General features: G+C 48.8%; 1 protein-coding gene across 5 annotated transcripts in view; it reads left to right on the top strand.

Annotated features, from left to right (window-relative positions):
- The window catches only part of LOC133352428 (zinc finger protein 362-like), a 138,110-nt gene that overhangs the window by 38,637 nt on the left and 85,614 nt on the right, over window positions 1–13,859 (top strand). For 2 of the 5 annotated variants that reach the window (XM_061568069.1, XM_061568067.1), the window contains exon 1: window positions 3,194–3,363. The exons of 1 other annotated variant lie outside the window; for it this stretch is intronic. The gene's annotated coding sequence lies outside the window, so the exon portion shown is untranslated. Of the gene's footprint in view, window positions 1–3,190; window positions 3,364–13,859 lie in introns of those variants that run through there. 2 more of the 5 variants (XM_061568068.1, XM_061568065.1) reach the window with 2 other exon arrangements.

The following is a 13,859-nucleotide window of genomic DNA, read 5'->3' as shown; positions in this document are numbered from 1 at the left end:
GTGTGGGGATGGTGGTGGTGGTGGTGGGTGGGTGTGTGATGATGTTGTGGGTGGGTGGTGGTGGTTGGGTGGGTGTGTGGGTGATGATTGTGGGTGGGTGGTGGTGGTGGGTGGTGGTGGTGGTGGGTGTGTGGATGATGATTGGTGGGTGGGTGGATGGTGGTGGGGGGTGTGGGTGGATGGTGGTGGTGGGTGGTGGTGGTGGGTGGGTGTGTGGATGGATGATGATTGTGGGTGGGTGGATGGTAGTGGTGGGTGTGTGGATGGTGGTGGTGGGTGTGTGGATGATGATGTGGGTGGGTGTGTGGATGATGATTGTGGGTGGTGGTGGGTGGATGGTGGTGGTGGGTGGGCGGGTGGGTGGATGGTGGTGGTGGTGGGTGGGTAGGTGGATGGTGGTGGGTGGGTGTGTGGGTGGATGGTGGTGGGTGGGTGTGTGGGTGGATGGTGGGTGGGGGTGTGGGTGGATGGTGGTGGTGGGTGAGTGGATGGATGGTGGTGGGTGGGTGTGTGGATGGGCGATGGTTGTGGGTGGGTGGTGGTGGGGTGGGGGTGTGGGTGGATGGTGGTGGTGGGTGGGTCGATGGATGCTGGTGGGTGAGTGGATGGATGGTGGTGGGTGGGTGAATGTTAGTGGTGGGTGGTTGGTGGTGGTTGATAGGTGGGTGGATGGTGGCGGTGGGTGAGTGGGTCGGTGGGTGGGTGGTGGGTGGTTGGTGGTGGTTTATAGGTGGGTGGATAGTGGTGGTGGGTGAGTGGGTCGGTGGGTGGTTGGTGGTGGGTGGGCATGTTACCAAATTGTGGGTGGATGGTGGTGAGTGGGTTGTGGTGTTGGTGGGTGGATGGTGGTGAGTGGGTTGTGGTGTTGGTGGGTGGATGGTGGTGAGTGGGTTGTGGTGTTGGTGGGTGGATGGTGGTGAGTGAGTGATGGACACACCAAATGTAGTCGACCGGCAGGTCACGTGTGGTAGGATAAAATGTGGGTGTTCCCACGTCTTTAACCATGGCGTATGACCAATGTGGAAGAGTAGACCAAATACCCACAAGACGGGCTCTCCAGAGCTCTGTCGAGTGGAGATCATTCCGCTAAAATTGTCAGAAATTGCAGGACCGCACCTCTGTCTTTACGCCTATACCACTACGGATATGTAGTGAATCTAGATTTGAAGTTTTCGTGACTGCAGGGTTCCATACTCTTTGGTTCTTTCGGTAAAGTCACGTAGGTATAAAATAAGTTAAATTAGTGGGCCCACTTCAGCAATTGTTTCTTGCTGTGGTTATCCCACCTGATGACGGACGCTTGTGTTGCACCCGAAACGTCGTGATTTAATTTATTTTATTCAATATCTACGTGACTTTACCGAAAGAACGAAAGGATATGTAGTGGTTGAAGATCTCATCCAGCAGTGGATTTACCATGGTTGAGGATGATTGTACAAGTGATTCGGTGATGCAGCTGCGTTGGCAGTGGTGCACAGGCACTTAACTAAATAAAAACCGTAACACATTCGTGACAGCACGTTCTTATGAAGGGCCATTGCACGAAACGTTGCCGGTTATATATTTTTCTAAGGCAAAAAAAACCTTAACGAATTAAAAAAAAATGTTTTTATTATTGACTGGATAAGCGTCGCTGCAAGAACAGAAATAAAAATGTATTTTGACTTAAGAATCGAATAAGGAAAAATTTGAGGCGCGCGTTACGATTAATCGAATCTTTTCTGAGCGAACCCTATTATGCTAATGATTCGTTATTCTAATGACCCGGTATGCTAATTATCCGGAAGCGAGCGTTTTAAAGCCCACGCGCGCGCAACGCTTGCTAATAAAAATCGGAAGTTTCCGCCGGCAAACCGGAAGTGTATAGTAATTAGCTCCTTATACGAGATAATTATCCCCCGCCCCCACCCACTTTGCTGGAGTGGGCGGGGCCATGACGGGGTGGGCGGGGCCATAATGAGGGGGGGGGCGGGGCTATGAGTGAGTGGGTGGGTGGAGAGGGAGGGAGGGGTGAGGGGGTGGGGAGGAAGGCGGGGCCATGACGGGGTGGGCGGGGCCATGATGAGGGGGGGGGGCGGGGCTATGAGTGAGTGGGTGGGTGGAGAGGGAGGGAGGGGTGAGGGGGTGGGGAGAAAGGCGGGGCCATGACGGGGTGGGCGGGACCATGATGAGGGGGGGGGGGGCGGGGCTATGAGTGAGTGGGTGGGTGGAGAGGGAGGGAGGGGTGAGGGGGTGGGGAGGAAGGCGGGGCCATGACGGGGTGGGCGGGGCCATGATGAGGGGGGGGGGGCGTGGCTATGAGTGAGTGGGTGGGTGGAGAGGGAGGGAGGGGTGAGGGGGTGGGGAGAAAGGCGGGGCCATGACGGGGTGGGCGGGACCATGATGAGGGGGGGGGGGCGGGGCTATGAGTGAGTGGGTGGGTGGAGAGGGAGGGAGGGGTGAGGGGGTGGGGAGGAAGGCGGGGCCATGACGGGGTGGGCGGGGCCATGATGAGGGGGGGGCGGGGCTATGAGTGAGTGGGTGGGTGGAGAGGGAGGGAGGGGTGAGGGGGTGGGGAGGAAGGCGGGGCCATGACGGGGTGGGCGGGGCCATGATGAGGGGGGGGGGCGTGGCTATGAGTGAGTGGGTGGGTGGAGAGGGAGGGAGGGGTGAGGGGGTGGGGAGAAAGGCGGGGCCATGACGGGGTGGGCGGGACCATGATGAGGGGGGGGGGGCGGGGCTATGAGTGAGTGGGTGGGTGGAGAGGGAGGGAGGGGTGAGGGGGTGGGGAGGAAGGCGGGGCCATGACGGGGTGGGCGGGGCCATGATGAGGGGGGGGGCGGGGCTATGAGTGAGTGGGTGGGTGGAGAGGGAGGGAGGGGTGAGGGGGTGGGGAGGAAGGCGGGGCCATGACGGGGTGGGCGGGGCCATGATGAGGGGGGGGGCGGGGCTATGAGTGAGTGGGTGGGTGGAGAGGGAGGGAGGGGTGAGGGGGTGGGGAGGAAGGCGGGGCCATGACGGGGTGGGCGGGGCCATGACGGGGTGGGCGGGGCCATGATGAGGGGGGGGGCGGGGCTATGAGTGAGTGGGTGGGTGGAGAGGGAGGGAGGGGTGAGGGGGTGGGGAGGAAGGCGGGGCCATGACGGGGTGGGCGGGGCCATGATGAGGGGGAGGGGCGGGGCTATGAGTGAGTGGGTGGGTGGGTGGGGAGGAAGGCGGGGCCCGCGCGCGGGGAGGAGGAGGAGAGCGCGAGGGAGCAAAGAGAGAGCGTTCGAAGAAAAAAAGCGGAGACGCCGCGCCGAGAGAGAGAGAGAGAGAAAAAAACTCTCCCCCCCCCCTGTCCGTGTCTCTCGCAAGCTCGACTCGGAGCGGCCAACGGCAAAGGTGCGTTTCGCTGCAAGGCGCCGAGCATTCCGCTTTTCGCCGTCACCACTTCGTATTTTATTCGTCAGCCGAAGCGGTGTTTTTTTAACAGCAAGCTGCTCGCTCGTTAACCGTCGTAACACTGTCGTTTAATTGATTGCCCGCGCTTTATTTTTTTTTTATAAAAAGGCGCGTCAGGTATGCGGAGCCTTGAGGGGGGCGGGGGTAGGGGGGGGCGTAGCTGAGGGGCGGGGCCGTTGGGGGGGGAGGTATAAAAGCGCGCGATCGCCCGTTGCATTTCCCAGCGCGCATCGGGTTCCTCCGGCGTTCCCATTGGTCGCCGGGCGCGTCACGTGCCTCGCCCGCGCCGGTCGGTGGGCGGTGCGCGCGCCACGCTCTCGACCAATGGGAGCGCGCCGTTTCCCGCCAACGCCGCGCGTGTGCAGTAGAGATTTTAAAAGGGCGGGGCCGGGTGGGGAGGGGTGCGTGAGGGGCGGGGCCCGCGTGTGGGGGGGGGAGTGGATGAGGGGAGGGGCCGAGGGGGGGTTTGCGGGTGAAAAAAATGGCGGCTCTTTTTTTTCTTTTCGTTTTTTTATCTTTTTTTTCTACCCCCATTTTTTTTTGCTTAGAGTTTTTTTTCTTTTGCCCACCTCTCTCCGGCTGAAGTGGCGACCGCCAACGTTACCCGTGGCGAAATTGAGGGAAATTAATTGCGCGAGAAAATGTTTTTTTTTTACCTTTGAAAATAACCAACATACGTGTTGTGTGTATGTATATATGTAAACGCGCGCACCAGACAAAAGAACCCACTGTTTTATTTAAGCTCACATTGTTAACGAGCCCACTATTAAGTGCGAATTTTAATGAGCTTCCGACACAAGTGATGCGAATGAGGAGGCAACGTGATTATAAAAAAAACAGCACAGGGCAATCAAATCTCCCAAGCTGCCTTTGTCTCGTTTGTTGAAGGCTGAGCCGACCTAGAGGTGGTACAGACACGTCTTGTCTTTAGTTAGCGATGGTGCTATCAATGCTGGCAATATAGTGGTGAGTTTAACTCATCATAATATTGTGCATGTATGGTTGTGCGTACGAATGAAAAACAATTTGCTAGCATCTATTGTTAGTGATTGTGGTGGTGGTGGTGGTTATTGATAGTGGAAGTTGTATTGGTTAAACCACGCGTGTTGTGTGTCGTTTTAAGGCCGAGTCGACGTAGGGGAGAGCTGGCCTGTTGAGAATGGCTGTAAAATCGTACAGTATTGAAATTCCCGTCTCGGCAATCCATCCTTGGTAAACGATGTTCGTAGTGGACACGCCAATGCAACATACATACAAATATGCAGGTATTCGTACATGCAGTTGTCATAGGATTATGTGTATACGTAATATAACTAATCTAATAATATACGTGCACAGTTCCACACGTAAACAGCTCAAAATACACAGGGGTTTCTGTGTATATTTACACAATAATATGCTCACACGCGTGTACATATACACACTTGTACACAAACATTTACATATGCAACACGTGTACATTCACGTTGCCACGTGTACTTTGTAAAAATGTGAGAAGGGTTACATGCAAACCTCGTGTACATAGAATATACATGCGCATACACACGTGTACTCACACGTACGCGTATACCTACACGCACGTAAGCACATACGTGTTCGTACTCACACACTTGCACACACGAGTCAGCATGAACACTTACACACGTGTAATACAAATGCAAAGATCCCCCGTATAGCCTTTAACAGACTGTTGGGGCAAGTGCTGTTGGCGAGTAGCACATATGAAGGCACACGAGGGGTGGGGGCCAGCACCATGCCCGGCCGCCTTTGTCTCCTCGGTGCTGATGTTTAGCCTACGCACCAGGTGCTCATTTAAGGCAGAGACGATCTAGGGGAGAGGCACGGGACCTCTGCAAGATAATCGGTACCGGTGTCGGTCGTGAGCACGAATCGAACTCGAGTCGTCGAGTTCGTCGCGCTGCCCGCTAACCACTGCACCACCGCTCCGCACACGTATACATTCACGTAAACATGCATTCCAAACATACACACTTCAATGCAGGTAATGCTGTGTGCGTACACAATTATAAATGTACAAATACACGCGCAGCAGCATACGCACGTACTGTCGAAATGCACAAGTGATTACCATATATGCAAAACTATACCCACACCTGTATGTGGACACATTAAAGTACTATACCGTATATATACTCACAAGCATACGAAAACACCCTTGAGTACAATATGCAAGTATACATGCATGATTCAGTACACAAATATACGTAGACACCCATCTCGTACATCATCGACTTCACGTGTGCACACGTGCACTCTGCACCATGCAATCATACATGCAACTGCCCACGCTCCACATGCACAGACATGCATTACGACTGCGCACGTATACAAGCATGCTTGTCCACACATGGACACAGTGTATATAGTTAATGTACAACTTATGCATGCACAAACAAGTACAGTATGTGCACGTAGGCACATAGTGTGTACAGTGCATGTCCAACGTATGCATGCATACAGTACACGTGTAGTATATAATATACGTGTACTCATTTACAGTCTTTTGTCAATCCATTGCTGGATGAAGACCTCCCCACAACTTGCATTGAACTCCTATTTGTGCTGAGCACACACGTGCACTCTTTAGCATCTGCACACGCAGAAGTGTAACTGTACACGTCCTGTGAGTGTAAACAGTGAACGTGTGTAAGCACACATCATCACACGTAATGCACAAAGAATATCGTCACACGCGAGATTACGTAAACATGTATTTACACGTGTGTGGACATGTACGGCCGTGTACACATTTCCTACATATATGCAGTGCTAAATACTAAATGCATTGAACCGTACACAGGGCCATACATTTGCTTTACACAAGTATACGTGCGTGCACACACATGTTCACACTCGATGTGCAGTATTACACTCGCGCGTACACAGCGTGTTGACTCGCCACCCTTGATCAATCTCCTGCGTAGTGTGTACACCCGTGTGCACGTGCCGTGCGTTTTTGTTGTTGTGTTTAGTTTAGTTGGCTACGTACGGTGCGAAAGAAGTTAATCATATTGTACATGCACAGTGCGCATTCCACGTGTGGTACAGTTCATACACACGAGCACACAAAACAAACACCCCACCGCCTCCCAAATGATTCTTTTAGACCATAAAACAAGTGTGAGTGCACCTACGAAGGGCTGGCACGGCACATGGGGCTGGCTAATCGATCCACGCGTGTGAATTGCAGTACGCACGTGTGTGCGTGCGCCAGTTCACACGCCCACGTGTGCTGCACGCGCACGTACTGTACTACGATATCCGAGCACGTGTGGGTCGTTACCACGGCGGCCGTGCCAGGCTAGGTGCACTCCGAGGCCACGTGAAGTGACGGATGTCTCGCTGCGATCATGGGACAGACCCACCCCCCCGGTGCCGTGGGTTGACTGAGATGACTGGCAGATGCACCACTATTTACCGCTCGTTGTTGTGAGCGTCGCTCTGTTTTCCTAATAGCGTACTTCACGAGCTTCGCCCACAGAGGCCGATCTTAACACTGCTGGTTACCGGTCTTTGGCAAGTCCATGACCCAGCCATAAAGAACGTACATGCACACACGTGCTCATATATACACATACATACAGTACAGATAACATGAGCTATATGTGAGCTCCTACACTACTGTGTGTGTGAGAGAGATGGATGGGGAGCGGTAGTGTAGCTGTTAGCGCGCTGCCGAGTCGAGATTGCCGCTTATGGCAAACATCGGTGGCGATTATCTGAACCGGTCAACTTAAATGAGTAACGCGATGCGGTGTGTACACATCGCCACGAGGGAGACGAAGGCGGCCTGGCGTGGCGCTGGCCACCCCCCCCCCCCCTTTGTGTGCTGTGTCGGCCTTCATATATAAGGTGCTCGCTTAGGCACTTGTCCCGACAGTCTGTGAAGGGGGGGGGGGGATCTTTGTACGCACTTTACGTGGAAGCTCATAGTCAAATATAGGCTTACGGGTCAACCAACGTGGTGTGTCCGTGCATACTTAGCACGGGGAGCGGGAGGGGTGTCGATCGAGTCCTAACCAAGGGGAGGAGTAGGAGGGGATGGTGCTTTGTGGTGATGATAATGGTGATGATGATGGAGATCGAAGGATACTAATGTTGATGGGGAGGAGGGAGTGAGTGAGATGAAGACGGGGTGGTGGGTGTTTGACTCCGCCTCTGAGAACATGGCGACTGCGGCTGCCATTTTTGGGTTTTTTTTCCTTTTGTCTCGTTTGGTTTAAAGGGAGGGTGGAGAGAGTGGAGCGATGCGAGAGAGAGAGACGCAGGGCGAGAGTAAGGCAGACTGGATGGTGCACATACAGAGGGAGGGGGTGCTAGTGGCTCACCTAGAGCCCCCCCCCCCCCCCAATTTTGATTCGATTCAAATTCGTTGCGTGCTGCTGGAATGAGAAATTTTGTGTTTTTCTTAGGGGGCGCGGGGAGGTTCGTTATTTTTTTAGTCCAAACTCTTTACTTCCCCCCCCCCCCACTTCTGTTTTGACTACGTGATGGCTGCGTTTTTTTAAAGTACTGTACTGTTATTTTTCTTTAAAAAATGTGCCACGGTGTTATTTTAAAGACTTGCATGTGTCCCCCCCCCCCTTCACACAATGCAGTGGCGTTTATTAATGGTGCATTGTGATGTTCCAAAATGTAATGCAGTGGTGGGTATTTGAAGGGTCTTTTAGAAAATATGTATACGGTAGTGTAGACTTGTGTAAATTGTACAGCATTTCATACTAAGTACCGTATACGTTTTAGAAAAAAAAATTATACGTATATGACTGGAGTTTGTGTTTACAACTTTCTAGAGTGTGCTGTCAGTTGTGATGTTTGATAGGCGTCTCCATTGGCGACTGAGCCAATGAGGGGTGGGTATGGGGGGGTAATTCCACATTCCCATGACGGGGCTGGAGAGAAAAGCTACTAATGACGACCGCAGTTCACTTACCACAAAGTAGTACTTTATCAACACCGTAAAGGAATGATGATGGGTTGAGATGAAAAATGGGATTAATGGTAATCTGCCACTGTGATTCTAGATGCCTTATTACACCATCCTATTGCATTATGCTCTCTGTCCCAGACAGGCAATACACCTAATTCTAAAATATATCCTGTATATAGATGTAAGTACAGTACTGGATATTAAAATATTGAAATACGCTCTAATATACTTTCAGCAGTGTTTTTATTTATTTATACAGTAGTCATTTTAAGGTACAGTATCGTATTTTAAAATGTGCTATGTACGCCCCGTTAGAAACTCCGCTGTGCGTACTTTATTTTAATAACGAATTTATTTGATTGTGCAAAACTGCGTTTTAAAAAGGCGAATTTCAAAACTCAATTGTGTGTGTGTGCGCTTTATGTTTTTAATACTCGAAACAGGACCGACATTTGAAAACATAATTCTTAATGTTGCCACATTTTAAAACAATAGTTTTTTTACTGCTAAGTACACTGCCTTAGTCGGGCCGTCACTTCACGTGGCCTCGGAGTGCACCTAGCCTGGCACGGCCGCCGTGGTAACGACCCACACGTGCTCGGATAACGTAGTACAGTACGTGCGCGTGCAGCACACGTGGGCGTGTGAACTGGCGCACGCACACACTCGTGCGTACTGCAATTCACACGCGTGGATCGATTAGCCAGCCCCATGTGCCGTGCCAGCCCTTCGTAGGTGCACTCACACTTGTTTTATGGTCTAAAATAATCATTTGGGAGGCGGTGGGGTGTTTGTTTTGTGTGTCCGTGTGTATGAACTGTACCGCACGTACAATATGATTAACTTCTTTCGCACCGTACGTAGCCAACCGTGCCAGTCGGACGTGCGGGAGTAAGGACAAACGAAACACAACAACAAAAACGCACGGCACGTGCACACGGGTGTACACACTACGCGGTGAAAACATCGATTAAGCTCACGATCTCACCATCCTCTAGGGACCGCTCTACTCACCACTGGCGGGGTCAGATCAGCCCATCATCCTCAACCATCCCTTGGCCTTGAGGATATATGAGATGAGTACCACTTTATGGGAAGTACTTAGTCAGCCAACAGTTGTGTTCTTATCTTGGCCCTGCCAGATGAGTCTAGAATGTTTAATAGGTGACACATAGCCATAAACAAGTGATGTGGATCGCCCCACATCCCTGACTTTCTAGCAATGCTATTTTTAATTCCTATATCTTGCCATGACATTTTAAAATCTGGGTTGTATGCAATACATTCATAGCTTTTTGTATTATTTGCAATTCAGCCTTTGTGTAACACATGTAAAGACCACGTCTTGGTGTATTTTTTTAATGCTGTACTTGTGAAGTAAGTTATTGGACATACTTTATGCATCACGATTTAATTCCAATATGGTATGGCCTGAACGCGTGTTCACACGATGCATTTTCGCGAGAACATGGTTCTTCCACTCTGTGCCTATTAATAACGTGGAATACGCCCGTTATAACGCGGTTTCTGAGCGGTCGACGACAACTACTTTCTTGAGCTGAGTGGATAAAGTACGGGGAATGATACAGTGACGCGGCGACGTACCCTCAGTTGTTAATCTCGCCGCGTGCGTGCATACATCTTATCTCGCCAAACTTTATTGTGCCATTATTTATGCGGTAATTGTTTTCGCTGAACGCAGTTTCACTTAACGCGACACTTGGGAACGCATCTACCACGTTAAACGAGGACTTACTGTATCCGTTTTACTGTTTAGATATTACTTTTTTACATGAAATCCTTTCACAGTAATTCTATTTAAAAAGCGTGGATTTTTCCCCCTTAGTTTATCAAGCCATTGGCACGTGCATTTCCATGTGTATCTGGGTGGGCGTCAGGTTCACTGCGCTATGAATCAGTCGTCCCGAGTTCGATTCCCAGCCACGGCTGACGTGAGTGGTGATTGATATCTGATATTCTTAGGTTTTTTTTCGGTAAAGTCACGTAGGTAAAATTTTTTAAAAATAAAATAAAAATCACGACGTTTCGGAGGCAACACAAGCTTCCGTCTTCAGGTGGAACCGTCACAGCACGATAGCTGTATCAAGTGATAAAATAAAAATAAAATAAAAATCACGACGTTTCGGAGGCAACACAAGCTTCCGTCTTCAGGTGGAACCGTCACAGCACGATAGCTGTATCAAGTGAAATACAGCTATCTGAGCCGGCCCTTAGCGCTCCTCCCCCCGCACCCTTGCGCCAACCTGCACTGACCACCTGCATCATTATGCAGGTGTAATAACCATAATACTACGTGCCGTCTGCTTCACAGTAGTTGATAAACAACCCCTTGTGACCATCATTCGCGAGAGGAAGCCACTGTGTGTTGGTGACCACTAGCCAAATTTTAAAAATGTTAAACTTGCCCGCAAATTATTTGCACGGTACACAGCAAGTGTCGCCCCCTACTGACAGACTAATGCCCCAGGTCACTCTTACAAAGGAGACATTCCCACCCCACTTGGTGAAACAAAATAAGCATGAGGTGGCGTATCGCTGTGATCTCGCACTTTTGAGAAAAGCGTGGGTCGATCGCAGCGATTTGTGAATCTGTCCCATCGACCCACTGGCCTGCGAGAGTAAGGAGATGGTAGTACAGCAACAAGTTTTGGGAACCCGTCTGTTTTGGACCTTTTGAGTCCATCCCCTGTGTTATCACCTCATCACATAATTTATCCGTGTAGTCCGGTTTCCTCTGGCATGCAAAACACACCTTAAAAATGGAAACGATTAAACTTCCCAAAGCAGAACCCTCCTAAAAATTGTCTTGAGACTCGGGGTGAGGCTTTGACGGGAAAAAAAATATATAAATTTTATTCAACACGTATTTGGAAATTGTGAACGGTGTAGTGAATGACGTATACCAAATAGCGATAATGTCACCGCATTTTAATGTTTTCCTTTAAAAGGACATATCGTTTCAAAAAACATTCCATGTTATTTTTTTTAAATACTGCTTAATTGTTTTTATTAGATTTCGATTTAAAGCTTTCGTGACTGCAGGGATTCATCTTCTTGGTTCTTTCGGTAAAGTCACGTAGAAGGAAAATAAAAAAATAATTAAACATAATAAAATAATTCTCACGACGTTTTAGCGTCATTCAGACGCTGTCTTCCCGACAAACCTGTTCTTCACCTGAGGATGGCTGCTTGCGTTGTGGCCGAAACGTCGTGAGAATTATTTTATTATGTTTTATTTGTATTATTTTCCTTCTACGTTACTTTACCAAAAGAATCAAGAAGATGTTTTATTAGAGTCCAGTAAAATATAAAGTATTCTCTTAATGCAGCTTGAGCTATACTACCATTGGCGAAAGTTCCATTGAAGTTCTTTACAGGATTGTGAGAGATGGCAACGGCTTGCGGAGGAGGGGGTTGACCGTGGCTGATGATCAATGAGTTTATATTAATCCCATATTTCATTTAACTGTTTTCAGCATTGCTCACCTCACATTTAACTGCATGATTATGATATAATTTAAAAGGTTTGGTAATTTCGGGTCAAAAAGTCAAAATGTTTTCCTTATCAAACGAGTTTGGGATAGCATTTTCTTCACTGGCAGTCCCCGGTCGGTGGTTGAAATTGCACATTTCCAATGGCTGGGGTGAGTCTTTCTGCAGGATGAACCGCATTTGGCTTCTCCAAGTAAGTAGGTGGTAGTTAATTCTAGATTTGAAGCTTTCGTGACTGCAAGGATTCATACTGTTAGGTTTTTTCGGTAAAGTCACGTAGGTAAAAATAAATAATAATAATAATAATAGAAATAAAATAATAAATCACGACGTTTCGGAGGCAACACAAGTCTCCGTCATCAGGTGGGACCGTCACAGCTAAATTTACTGTATTATTTCTATTATTTTTATTATTTATTTTTACCTACGTGACTTTACCGAAAAAACCTAAGAGTAGGTGGTAGTTAATTATTGATCATGGGGGAATGGTGATGAGATGGGCTGAGTCGACCCCAACTGAGATTCGAACTTGTGACCCTCCTGATTGCGGTTTGAGTATGCTAAGTCGCAGTGCCAACTGGCCAGTTATTTTTAACATATTAAACATTCCACAATTTTTGTTCGTGTTTATGATTTTTCATCTGAAGCACCAAGCGGCGAGCATTTCCCACCTCCGTTTAATTTGCTGCAATTAAAGTAAAGCAACGGTAAGAAAATTGCAAATCAATTTTGTAATTAAAGAAATACAGAAACCTACATTTTAACCAGAATTAATGGACCACAGCATTAGGAGTCGGCTAGGTTTAAGTTGTGATAGTGTAGCTTCCGGCATCAGGAAGAATCCTTATAAAAATTAAATCACAAATCACTTTCATCCAAGGTGGGGGGAGCGGTGGTGCAATGGTGGTGAGCGCATTACACTGAATTTCGTGATTTAAGTGTGACTCCTAGCCATGGAACCGGACCTACGCGCCCCCCCCCCCCCCACCTTCTGTCACAAACCCACACCGACCAAAGTGAAGTACAGTAATCCCTCGCCACTTCGCGGTTCAAGTTTCGCGGCCTCAGTGCATCGCGGATTTTTCGAACTGATTTAAAGGCCTCATTATACCTGTGCAGTAACACCATCATCATCATTCATCATCACATTCATCGAACTGCACAGGTCTGTCATCGTCGTCATTGTCATCGTCATTGTCATCGTCGTCGTCGTCGTCGTCATTACTGGAGTCAAGTCTCAAGATACTACTGTCATTGGTGAGTGTAGAACACCATAATACGTATCGTATGAGAGAGAGAGAGAGAGTGAATGTATAATATTAAGGTTTTATAATTAAATATATTTAAGTAAAAAATATATATAAAGTATAAATATACATATTTTAAACATTCTGGTACCCACACACACATATACGGAAATTCCTAGGGGGCCAATCCTACTTCGCGGATTTTCACCTATCGCGAGGGGTTCCGGTCCCCATTAACTGCGATAAACGAGGGATCACTGTATAGTCAAATAACCCCTTTGACATACAGCATGGGAAGAAGGCCTTCATCCAGCAGTGATTTGACAGAGGGCTGTACAATCACAATTATTGCATCCAAACCGTCGGTGGAATCATGTTAATTAGTCCAAGTGTCTCATTGCTCTAATGGGCGTAGGCTCTGAAGCTTGTCTTGAAAATGGAACATTCCTCCGATTAGCACGGTTGGCTACGTACGGTGCGAAATAAGTTCGACATAAATACATACATTCCTGTACTTTCTTATGGCTGATGTAGATGCAGAGCAACAACTACAATTTCACATTCAGGTGGTCAAGCCAGACAACCGCGTCAGCAGGAGTAGCGGAGTGTGTTGCCATGATGTTTCCTTCGTATTTGTGGATTGGGCATTGCATCGTTATGTGATATATGGTCTGTTCTGGGTGACCAGAGTTGCAAGCTGGAGAGTTTTTAATATTCCATTTCTG

Source organism: Lethenteron reissneri, chromosome 40 (genome assembly GCF_015708825.2).
Source record: "Lethenteron reissneri isolate LAM-NWPU_2019-01 chromosome 40, ASM1570882v1, whole genome shotgun sequence".
NCBI lineage: Eukaryota > Metazoa > Chordata > Hyperoartia > Petromyzontiformes > Petromyzontidae > Lethenteron > Lethenteron reissneri.
Note: the sequence above shows the minus strand (reverse complement) of the source record. Positions and strands in the feature narration are given on the sequence as shown.